The 10,878-nt window shown below is 48.7% G+C and overlaps 1 pseudogene across 1 annotated transcript; it reads right to left on the bottom strand.

The window, feature by feature from the left end:
* Positions 1-8,406: 8,406 nt before the first annotated feature.
* Positions 8,407-9,425, bottom strand: LOC309798893 (non-selective voltage-gated ion channel VDAC1-like; annotated as a pseudogene). The gene has a single exon. The product of its transcript is annotated as a non-selective voltage-gated ion channel VDAC1-like (transcript).
* Between the last annotated feature and the right edge of the window lie 1,453 nt (positions 9,426-10,878).

Here is a 10,878-nt window from a genome sequence, read left to right as displayed (position 1 = left end):
AGTAACTGCTTGACATCTTAGTTTTCTTTTTTTTTTCTTTTTTTTTGCGGTACGCGGCCCTCTCACTGTTGTGGCCTCTCCCGTTGCAGAGCACAGGCTCCGGACGCACAGGCTCAGCGGCCATGGCTCACGGGCCCAGCCGCTCTGCGGCATGTGGGATCTTCCCGGACTGGGGCACGAACCCGTGTCCCCTGCATCGGCAGGTGGACTCTCAACCACTGCGCCACCAGGGAAGCCCCTTACTTTTCTTTTTAGCCAAGCATCTGCTGGGGTTACCAAAGCTTCTGGGGTCCATGGAACTAAGACTCAGTCCGGGTCTGTCTGTCCTGCAGCTGAGGAAAGCCCCTTGTTGCCATAGATTCCAGTAGCTACCATAGATTCAGGTCTAAGAAGTGCTGGTCCAGGCACCTTTTTTTTTTAAATAAATTTATTTATTTTATTTATTTATTTTTGGCTGCGTTGGGTCTTCGTTGCTGCACACGGGCTTTCTCTAGCTGCAGTGAGCGGGGACTACTCTTCGTTGCGGTGGGCGAGCTTCTCATTGCGGTGGCTTCCCTTGTTGCAGAGCGGGGGCTCTAGGCACGCGGGCTCAGTAGTTGTGGCTCGTGGGCTCTAGAGCGCAGGCTCAGTAGTTGTGGCGCACGAGCTTAGTTGCCCCGCGGCATGTGGGATCTTCCCAGACCAGAGCTCGAACCCGTGTCCCCTGCATTGGCAGGTGGATTCTTAACCACTGCGCCACCAGGGAAGCCCTCCAGGCACCACTGCACTGATGTTTCTGGGTCCCAGCTACTCCTGCTTGCCCTGCACTGCCCACCTCGGAGCTGCTGTGTGGTATTTCCTTTTTTCCCTTGAGAACCAAATAGTTCCAACACAGCTGCTGAGCTCTTTATAAGGATTCAGGTAGTCCAATTTCTAATAATTAAGGTCCAGTGACACCCGTATCATGTCTTACAGCGTACAAGGCATTTTCCCAGATATTACCTACCCCACTTGGTTCTTACCAAAATCCAATGAGTCAAGGATCACAGTTTCCTATATTATTGATGTAGATTAGATATAGATATACAAATACAGATCACCCAGGTAATATTCTTTGCTCTGAAATCTACTTTGTCTGATATTAACATAGCCATTCCAGCTTTCTTTTCACTAGTGTCAGCATGGTATATCTTTCTCCAGCCTTTTCCATTGCACATATCTATGTCTTTATATTTAAAGTGTGTTTCTTGGAAACAATCAGCAAAATGAGAATGCAACCCATGGGGTAGGAGAAAATATTTGTAAACCATATATCTGATAAGAGGTGAATATCCAAAATATATGATAATCTCTACATTTAATGTGATTATGGATATGGTTAGGCTTGAGTCTATCATCTTGCTTTGTTTTCTATTTGTTCCATCTATTTTTTATTCCCTTTTTCCACCTTCTTTTGGATTGGATATTTTTGATGATTCTATTTTATCTCCTTCACTAGCTAACTCTAACCTTCTGCTATCTGAGTGGTTGCTTTATCGTTTATAGGATACATCTTGACTTTATCAGAGTCTGTCTTCAAGTGATATCATACCACTGCACATGGAGTACAAGAACCTTACAACAGTATATTTCCATCTCTGCCCTCCTGGCCTCCTTCCCCTGCCCTGTGCCATGACATAGCAACTCTCACAAGGAAGTAAGCAGAGAATCACTGAGCTCTCTGGGGTCACTGAACTTTGTGGCCTGATGTCGAGCGTCTTGAAAACCACTGTTTCAAGTATTTGGTCTGTTTGTTTGTTTTTTTGTTTCAGGTGGAAGGGTAAATCCAATCCCTGTTACTCCATCCTAGATGGGAGCAAACTCCTCAGTATATTTATGAGGACACCAGGACTCAGGGCTAAGCCCCTTGCCCGAGGCGAGGTAGCCACTAAGTGGCCAGGTGGGACTCCAACCAGATCTCTAGGCACCAGGCCTGGGGCTCTCCTCCCTGCTTCATGGCTTCTGCAGGAACCACCCTGAGAAAGCAGAAAGTTAGCAGCAGAAGACAGCAGACTTTGCCACCACTGCAAAAAAGCTGCTCACAGCATTGTCATCAGCTTTAGAAGCCAGTGTGATGATTATTTTGCAGAAAGTTACCCATTAAATAGCAACTTTCAGCATCTTTCAAGCCTCACCTTAAATGCTCGCTCTGCATCTTCAGAAGCCTCTGTGGCACAGTTTTTGTGCGTTTACTGTCTGTCTGCCAAGGATGCTGGGAGCAGCTCCCCACAATATGATGTGTCTGATTGAGCTGTCTCCCCCACTACCCTTCCATAAGTATTTTCTGATTGACTGAATCCAATAACCTAACTGGTGGAATTACAGCAAATCTGGTATGTGCCTGCGTGCATGTGTGAATGCATGTGTGTGTGTGTGTTTGTGTGTTGATTTTGAGGCAAGAAGCAGGGGGTCCCCTCTTTTTATCACACTACTTGACTTGCTTTAGGTCCAGGGACTTATTTAACTTAAAGGTGAGGGATTGAGAGAGAAGAAACTTTCCTTAAAATCACTTGGGGCACCTAGCTTAGACAAGACTCTGCCCAGACTCTGTTGGGAGAGAAGAAGCCAGAAGAGCCTTCACTCCTCCCCACCCTCTGTCCTGCGGCAGAGAGGAGTTGGGGGCTCAGTTCTTTGCCAAGCCTCCTCCCCACGCCCCCAGCCGACCCCAGAAATGCTTTGTTTAAGAAACGAGTCTGAAAGCAGCAGCACTGACTTCCATTCCCGCCGGCTGCCTGTCACATATCCATTTCATTCGAGGCGCTGCCATCCCACAGCGGTGGGACCCGGACTAGTGGTTAACATTGGCAAGACTCAGGTTCCTCACCTGTAAACTGAGCCTGAGAATATCCACCTCCCAGGGCTGGTTGTTAAATAAAAACACGACGTGTCTGGCACAGACTGGGAACTGGGCTTCCTTTCCACTCTCCTCATATCCCGTCTGCTTTGTTCTAAGTGTTCTTGTACTACCCTTAGAAGACTGTGTCGAGACTGGTGGTCTGTTGCTCACAACGAAAACCCACGAAAGGAAAACCAGTAAACAACACCCACCCTGAACGGTCTAGATCAGAGGTTCTCACGCTTCACTGCACACTAGAATCCCCTGGGGAGCTTTTAAAAACCCCAAGAGCAGGCTGCACCCCAAATCAATTAAATCAGAATCTCTGAGGATGGGGACCAGACATCAGGATGTTGTAAAGCTCGCAGGGGTTTCCAACGTACAGCCAAGGTTGAGAATGCATGGTCTTGTCCGAGAGACAAGAATGTTCTCGATGTCCGGCTCTCCCATCCTTTGCCTGTGATCCGAGCACATCTCAGGGGCTCCCTGAGGTGCAGTGACCAGGAGTGCAGGACAGGGACTAGGGGAAGGTGAGTGAGACAACATTTAAGGAGGCTCTCACTCTCAGGTCACTGCAAGAGTGGGGTGACCACCTCTCGCATTTCGTCCCCTAGGCACCGCACCCTTAGGGAGGCACCACCCTCCACTTGCAAGATCCAGAGAACGAGTCCTCCTTACTCACTTCCTGCAGCCTAGCCCCACCCCGGCCACCCCAGCCTACACCTCCCCAACCCCCAGTTGAAGGCTCCAAAGGAAAAGTAATCCAAGGGCCCCGTCCTGCCTCCCCAACTCAGGAAAGCCTCTCTCTTTGAACAAATCGCCAAATCCTCCTCCTTCCCTGCACAGGGCCATGGTTCCAGCCCCCTGGCCAGAGCCCAGCAACTGTCAGGCCACCTGGCTGAGAAGGTGAAGGGGAGACAAGGTGGCCCTTACCTGCCAGCCAGCCACTGTCCCTCTCCCTAGAGTAGGCCCCCTGCCCAGGTGACAGTTCAAAGATTCAGGGAAATGATGAGGCTTGGCAAAAGCAAGCATGACCTTTCTTCCAGGTGCAGGGGCAGGGGCAGGACGGCTGGGGAAGATATTTCTCATGCCCTTAGCCTGGTGAGGGCCTCAGCTGTGCCGAGAACGGGTAGAGGTGTTCAGACTAAAACTCCAACAGGTGGCTGGAAGGTGGAGTGGGGTCCCCAGCTGTGCCCTAGAAAACATGATTTGTCTGGTCCCACCGCCCTATAAGCCCCAGCCTCCTCTTCCTTGCGGTTCTCAAATTTGAGCGACCTCAACAATTACCTGGAAACTCCCCTCCAGCTTCTGCTGCAGTAGGTCCACGTTTTGAACCTGCACCCTTAGGTGATTCTGATCCAGGTGTCCAAACTTTAAGCACCACTTCCATGGGTCTTGGTGCCGTCAGCTCAGCATCTGATCTCCCACTCATCTCCCTGCCCCCCAGCACACACTGTAAATCCTTTCCCAGGAAAGGATCTGATGAAGTCACTCACCCTGAGGAGTAGGATACAGAGAAGACTTGGAGGGGGACACGTGCTCACAGGAGATCAAGACACGTTGCCCTCCCCCGTGAAGCCTGCACTAACTCCTCCTGTCGAAATTAGATGTCTACAGGAGCCAGGCAGGGAAGTAGTGAGTGAAGAGGACAAGGACAGTACCGTAGGGAGTGGTGGGGACTTCAGCACCCTGGCGCGAGCATGCCCATCCGGGAGGGCACAGAGGGGAGCAGCCACTTCTCAGCCCACCAGCTGTAGGTAGGCAAACCATGGTTGCCAGATCTTCTGATTTGTCAAAAGAAGCCAGAAATCAGATTTTTATGGACGGTTTTCCAATTTTTAAACTATGGGGGCCGAAGCAAGCACGTCTGAGGGTCAAATCTGGATGCAAGTGGGCCATCCGTTTGCAGCCTGGTCTAGACAGTGAGCTCCTTGGGTTGAGAGACCTTGTGTTCACCCCTATGCCCTCGGTGCTAGCTCGCTGCCCAGCCTACCTAGGGGGTTCCCAGCAAATGCCGTTACAGGAGCAAATAAGTGAAGGCAAGATGGGACAGGCAGGTGAAAAGGGACTTCCTGCCCCAACACACCTAAGGTCAGCCGTGCTAGCCAGCAGGGGTGGGGCCTGAGAGCCCCTTCCCGGCTCCCTGGCAGAGGAAGCCTGGGCTGATGTCTAACTCACTCACACCTGGTAATGGCCACTTCCAGCATCCCTGGATGTTCCGTGAGCATCCCCTGTGGTGCAGACCTCTCTTGGGTCTCCAGTTTTACCCACTCCCCCGCTAAAGCCCCCCGGCTTCTCATGCCTCCTGCAAGGACCTGGACCCAGCTTGTCTCCAGCTTGTCTTCACTTCAGGCCACTTCTCAGAAATCTTTGCCCAGGGTGTCCAGCCCCCAGCCCAGGCCCAGCTCCTCTGAGAGCAATGGCAAGCGTGGACAAAGCCTCCCAGCTGCCCCTGGGAGAAGGAAGAGGGAGAAAAAGCCCAGCCTGCAGGTCCCTGGAAGTATCCACATGTCCTGGACACCGCCTGACAGGGGAGGCATGTCTGAGGGCTCTGCCCACCTCAGCAGATGAAATCAGAATGTCAGGAGTGATGTGCCAGAAGGGAGGAGCTCTGCCTATCAGGAAGTGGGGCTGACGGGCTGCCTAAAACTGATCAGAAAAAGGAAAATAGAAGAGAAGATATTGCAAGAACTATATGAGACACAGGGTATACAATGCCGCTTCACAGGAAGTTCAAGAACAGTTACTAAGTGATGTGAGGACAAGCTGCGTTGATGAAGCAGCAGATGGGGAGCAAGGCAGGGTGGGGTACTGATGGTGAGGGGATGAGGAAGCCTTCTGAAGTGATGGAAATGCTCTGTATCTTGCTCTGGATGGTACTTACACGGGTGTATACATACAGAAAAACACATAACCTACATAGTACATTTAAAGATTTGTGGACTTTGGACTTCCCTGGTGGCTCAGTGGTTAAGAATCCGCCTACCAATGCAGGGGACACGGGTTTGAGCCCTGGTCTGGGAAGATCCCACATGCCGCGGAGCAACTAAGCTCGTGCACCACAACTACTGAGCCTGCACTCTAGAGCCCATGCGCTGCAACTACTGAAGCCTGCACACCTGGAGCCCGTGCTCTGCAACAAGAGATGCCACCACAAAATGAAAAGCCTGCGCACTGCAACGAAGACCCAACGCAGCCAAAAATATAAATAAATAAATAAAGGTTTGTGGACTTTACTGCCTATAAATTCTACCTCAACAATAAAAGAAAAAAGCAATGGAAGAAAAGAGGGGAAAAGCCTCTCACAGATACCCACAAATCAAGAAGCTGGCACCAGCTCTTTGGGACAGCTTAAGAAGAGGCAAGAAGGCCAACGCGGTGTAAGAACCTTGCTCCCAGATGAGCCATGGAACTGATTTCTAACAAAGTTAGTCAGCCAGCAGGTGGCCAGTTTCATGTGCAAATACATAATTGAAAATGTGCTCATGGATGAAGCGCTGAAGGCAAGAAGTACCTACAGCTTTAGAGTACCACAGCCTTCTCCCTTTCAAGTCCTTTGGCTTCAGTTGTCCCAGTTCATCCTCACCGCAACCCTGGGGGTGGCTGTTAGGTCTCAGACTTAGAGTGGAACAAACAGAGGCCCAGGGAAGTTCAAGGACTTGCCCAAGGTCACATTGGCCACGCCAAGACTCAAATCTTGGCAGGAGTTACCAGGTCTCTGCCCTTGCTTCTGCACATGCCCCTCCTAGACCGTGCTGCATTTGAAAGCAATGCAGACGTGTGGATTCTCTGTCTATAACAATAGCCAATTAGAGATAGTCATTGTACCCAAACTTGATTTGGGGAATAATTGTGTGGGAGAGCTAATTAATGATCAGCCTTTTCTTAAGAAAAATCTCTGTTTTCAAGAGTCAGCAGTCTTGAGATGTGTCGAGGTGAGAGCTAACTCTGTCTTGCTCAGGCCTGGCAAAGAGTGCAATTCTATGAGATTTGTTGAAAGAGGACATCTCTTCCCTTTGACAGATTTAATAACAAACCCCAATGGAGGTGTTCCATTCTTTCTCCTCAGACAGGCAAGGGGTGGACCAGACAGCTTGAGCCAGTAGATTGATGGTGACATGGGAAATTAGAAAGACTGTGGAGGATACTGTTAGTGCTACCCTAAAGCCATCTGCCCCTTTTCCTCACCACAGACCCTGGTTTTGTTCTAGCCCCAGTAGATGAATCATGATTAGGCTAAAGCCAACACAGTAATTTCATTTGCTTTTCCTAGATTCTCACTTTCCCGGTTTCCTTTGTAGTCAGGATACCATTCTAGCCAATGAGACATAAAGACAAATCTGCTGAAAGGCTTCTTGCTTCCTGATTAAAGAGTTAGAAACTACCCCTTAATGGAAGAAACTACCGCTTCCTCCTCCTTCCTGCCAGGAATGTGCTTGTGTGAGGACATGACGGCTGGAGCTGTGGCAGCCATCTTGCCATAAAAAGGTAATAAGCTTAAGAAAAGCAAGCACAGTGAATATGGCTGAACAGAGAGATCAATAGCGCCTGGTCCTTGCTGACATTTTTGAGCTGCTCATCAACTCTGGATCAGACTTCATATATTTTTTTTAAGGTTTCAATATTTTATTCAAGTTTTATTTTAAGTGATGTTAATTACAGCATTTGAAGGGGAGGAACTAATTCCACACAAAATGGAAGACTCTAAAATGTACCCATTAAACTGCTAAAAAATAAACTGAGTGGCAAGAATACAACAGAAGTTCAATTTAGATTCTGAGTGTTGTCACCATGTGATTACAGTCACAGAGACTCTTCCCAGCTTGCAGCTGGAGCTCTTAAAAGCTATTTCATACTCTGGTGCAAGGGCAAAAAAACACAACATGAGAAAAAATACAATTAAGTCCTGAATTATTCGCTTCATCACATCCACCTTCTCCACTCCAAAATGGCACAGAAGAAACAGCTACCACTCCCTGCAGACTACTTTTGGTGTAAAAGAGGTGATGGATTGGGGTGGAAAAAGTCCCTGCCTAAAAAAGTCCCTGCCTAAAAAAGTCCCTTCCAGATGAGTTTGTATACACCATCCAACAGCCTCTCCTCAATCAGGATAGGAAACCAAGGTTCAATCCTCAGGAAGTCACAATTTCATTCATTTACTCAATACGAATTTACCAATTACAAAGTGCCTGCAAATTATCAACTTCCACTTGCAGCCATTTCTAGGTACAAAAGAAACCTGACATCCCTAGAGGGGCCAGCAAGCTCCCCCTCAAGTCTACAGCTGAAAGGACCTTTTTTTAAATTGGGTTTCTTCTGTACCTCTGAAAGGGTAACACCCTAAAGCTGAATCATCTTTTATTTTATTTTTTTTTTTTGCGGTACGCGGGCGTCTCACTGCTGTGGCACCTCCGGTTGCAGAGCACAGGCTCCGGAAACGCAGGCTCAGTGGCCATAGCTCACGGGCCCAGCCGCTCCGCAGCATGTGGGATCCTCCCGGACCGGAGCACAAACCCGTGTCCCCTGCATCGGCAGGCAGACTCTCAACCACTGCGCCACCAGGGAAGCCCCTCAAGCTGAATCATCTGTAACCTGGAAGTCTAACATGATATTTAGCGATACTTGCATCCCAGACATACAACATTAAAAGGTACACTAAATTCTGAAGGTAGCTATGCTGCAAAATAGTTTAAAATTAAACGATTGTACAGTATTCATTTATGCTTGAAACTCCAGTCCTAGACCAAGCTTGTGGCCACCAGCATTGACATTCTTGCCATCCAGCAGAGCTGACAGTGTCAGTTTGATACCTGGCTTTAGGGTCTGAGTATATCCTAACCCTATGAAGCTGGAGTTGTTCACTTTAGCCAAGAAGCAGGCATCAGGGTCGATCTGGTACTTGGCTGCTATTCTGAAGCGAGCGTTACTGTTTCCCGCTGTCCAGACTAGATTAACAGCAGTCTCCAACTTCTTGTTCACCTTCTGATAAATGGAGTCGCCAAACTCTATCCCGTCATTTATATTAGTGTGAAGCTGGAACTCATCGGTCTTGTAGCCAACTGCAAAGTTGCTCTGGGTCACTTGAGACTTTGCGGTCTCAAAATTCATCTGGTAGCCAGCCAGCTAGCCCTCATAACCCAGCACCAGAGCACCCCGGATGGAAGGCCCGGCAATGTCGAAATCCACGTCACAGCCCAGGTTGATATGTTCCCGCTTGTACCCTGTCTTGATTTTAGCATTTTTTTCCCCAGTGTTTGGAGAGAAGGATGAATCGAAGGTCAGCTTCAGGCCACGTGCAAGCTGATCTTCCACAGTAATCTCCGTGCCTAGTGTGTTGTCAGTGTTCCATTTCTCCGTAAACGTCAGACCATATTCGGTCCATCTGTACTTGGTTTCCAGACTGCCCATCACTTTGGTGGTCTCGGTGTTGGCTGAACCTGAGCTTGTAAATTCCAGTCCATTCTCAGATTTTGTTTTCAAATCAAGTTTTATTAAGCCAAACCCATAGCCCTTGGTGAAGACATCCCTGGCAGATTTGCCAAGATCAGCATACGTGAGAGGCACAGCCATCTTCTGCACCCCTCTTTGCAGGTTGCACACCTTGGCAAACACTGTTTTCTGTCCTAATGGCCGGACATCTAGGAATCATGCTCCATGAGTTGTGAATCCTCCAGGAAGAAATCCAGACTTCATACTGAGATGATTCAGTGTCATAATGATTTAGCCACAGTCTGTTTAGGTCTTTTGTTACACGTAACCTATCTGACACAAAGGGCAGAGGCCGACAGACACCAGTTGCAGAATTCAAGTCACATGGATGAGACCTGATAAGAAGCAGGGGCAGGCCAGACAAAGACCTGGAAGGCAGCAAGAAGCAAAGCTCAATGGCATCACCAGGCCAAGGAACAATTTCTTGGCATTTCCTGGGCTATGTGGCCTATCATCAACAGAAGCCTGAACCTGCTACACCGGCCCATGGCTTTGATGGTACTCCAGGTGTCTCTCATCGGTGATTACCCAAAGCTAGTGCACAAAGAACTGCTTCCTTTCACAACCACAGAGTTACAGGGGTCTGGGGTTTTGACATATTGTAACCTTGGACAGAGGAAAGAAGCTGACCTTCTCTCTTTTTAATTCAGTCCAATACTAAAAAATAGCTAGACTCATTGCAACTGTAGTCCATGCATTAATTAATAGGGCAGCTATGGAAGTTCTTTGTATTCTTTCCTAATGGTTAGTTATTGTAAACTTTTTCTACTATAATGACCTGTTAAAGTCAGGAAGTAAGCTGCAAAATCCACATGAATCGAAGATCAGACATGAGGCTTCAGATACATTTCTCACTGTGGCGGACTCAAACAGTGTTCACACTCCTCTGTTGTCGGGGGTGCTCTGGGGGAGAAGTTGGAGGCTCACAGCAACCTGTGAGCCAGTTCATCAGCAGGGAGGCTTTATCCTCAGGGCAGCCAACTGGGGCAGGTCAGAAGGGCTACCTCCAGATCTGCAAGGTCCCTGGTGGTCCAGTGGGTAAGAGTCCGTGCTCCCAATGCAGGGGGCCTGGGTTCAATCCCTGGTCAGGGAACTAGATCCCACATGCATGCCACAACAAAGAACCGGTACAGCCCAAATAAATAAATTAATTAAAATTAAATTAAGAAAAATAATTAATATATCTGCAAGACAAAGGAGTCCAAATTCATGGCCAGAAAAAAGCCACGGGCCTGGAGACCAATTCAGGATCTGTGTGAAGGGGGAAATCTGGGCTCAGGGGAAGAGCCGGGCCCTGAAATCCAGAACCATGGAGAACAAAGCCATAGCACAAGCAAAAAGGAATAGAAGCATCCCTAAAGAAAGAGCTGCTTTGCCGGCAAGTTTCTTCTTCATGCCCACCTGCGGCAGGGGAGCCCAGACCTGCAGAGGGAGGGAAGCGCTTTGGCTGGTTAAGAGCTGGTGGCAGGAGTGTGGCTGCAACCAGGGTTCTGACAGTGACTCATGCCTCAGGAATAGTCATCACAATGGCTTTC

Source organism: Mesoplodon mirus (genome assembly GCF_964341445.2).
Source record: "Mesoplodon mirus genome assembly, chromosome: 2".
NCBI lineage: Eukaryota > Metazoa > Chordata > Mammalia > Artiodactyla > Ziphiidae > Mesoplodon > Mesoplodon mirus.
Note: the sequence above shows the minus strand (reverse complement) of the source record. Positions and strands in the feature narration are given on the sequence as shown.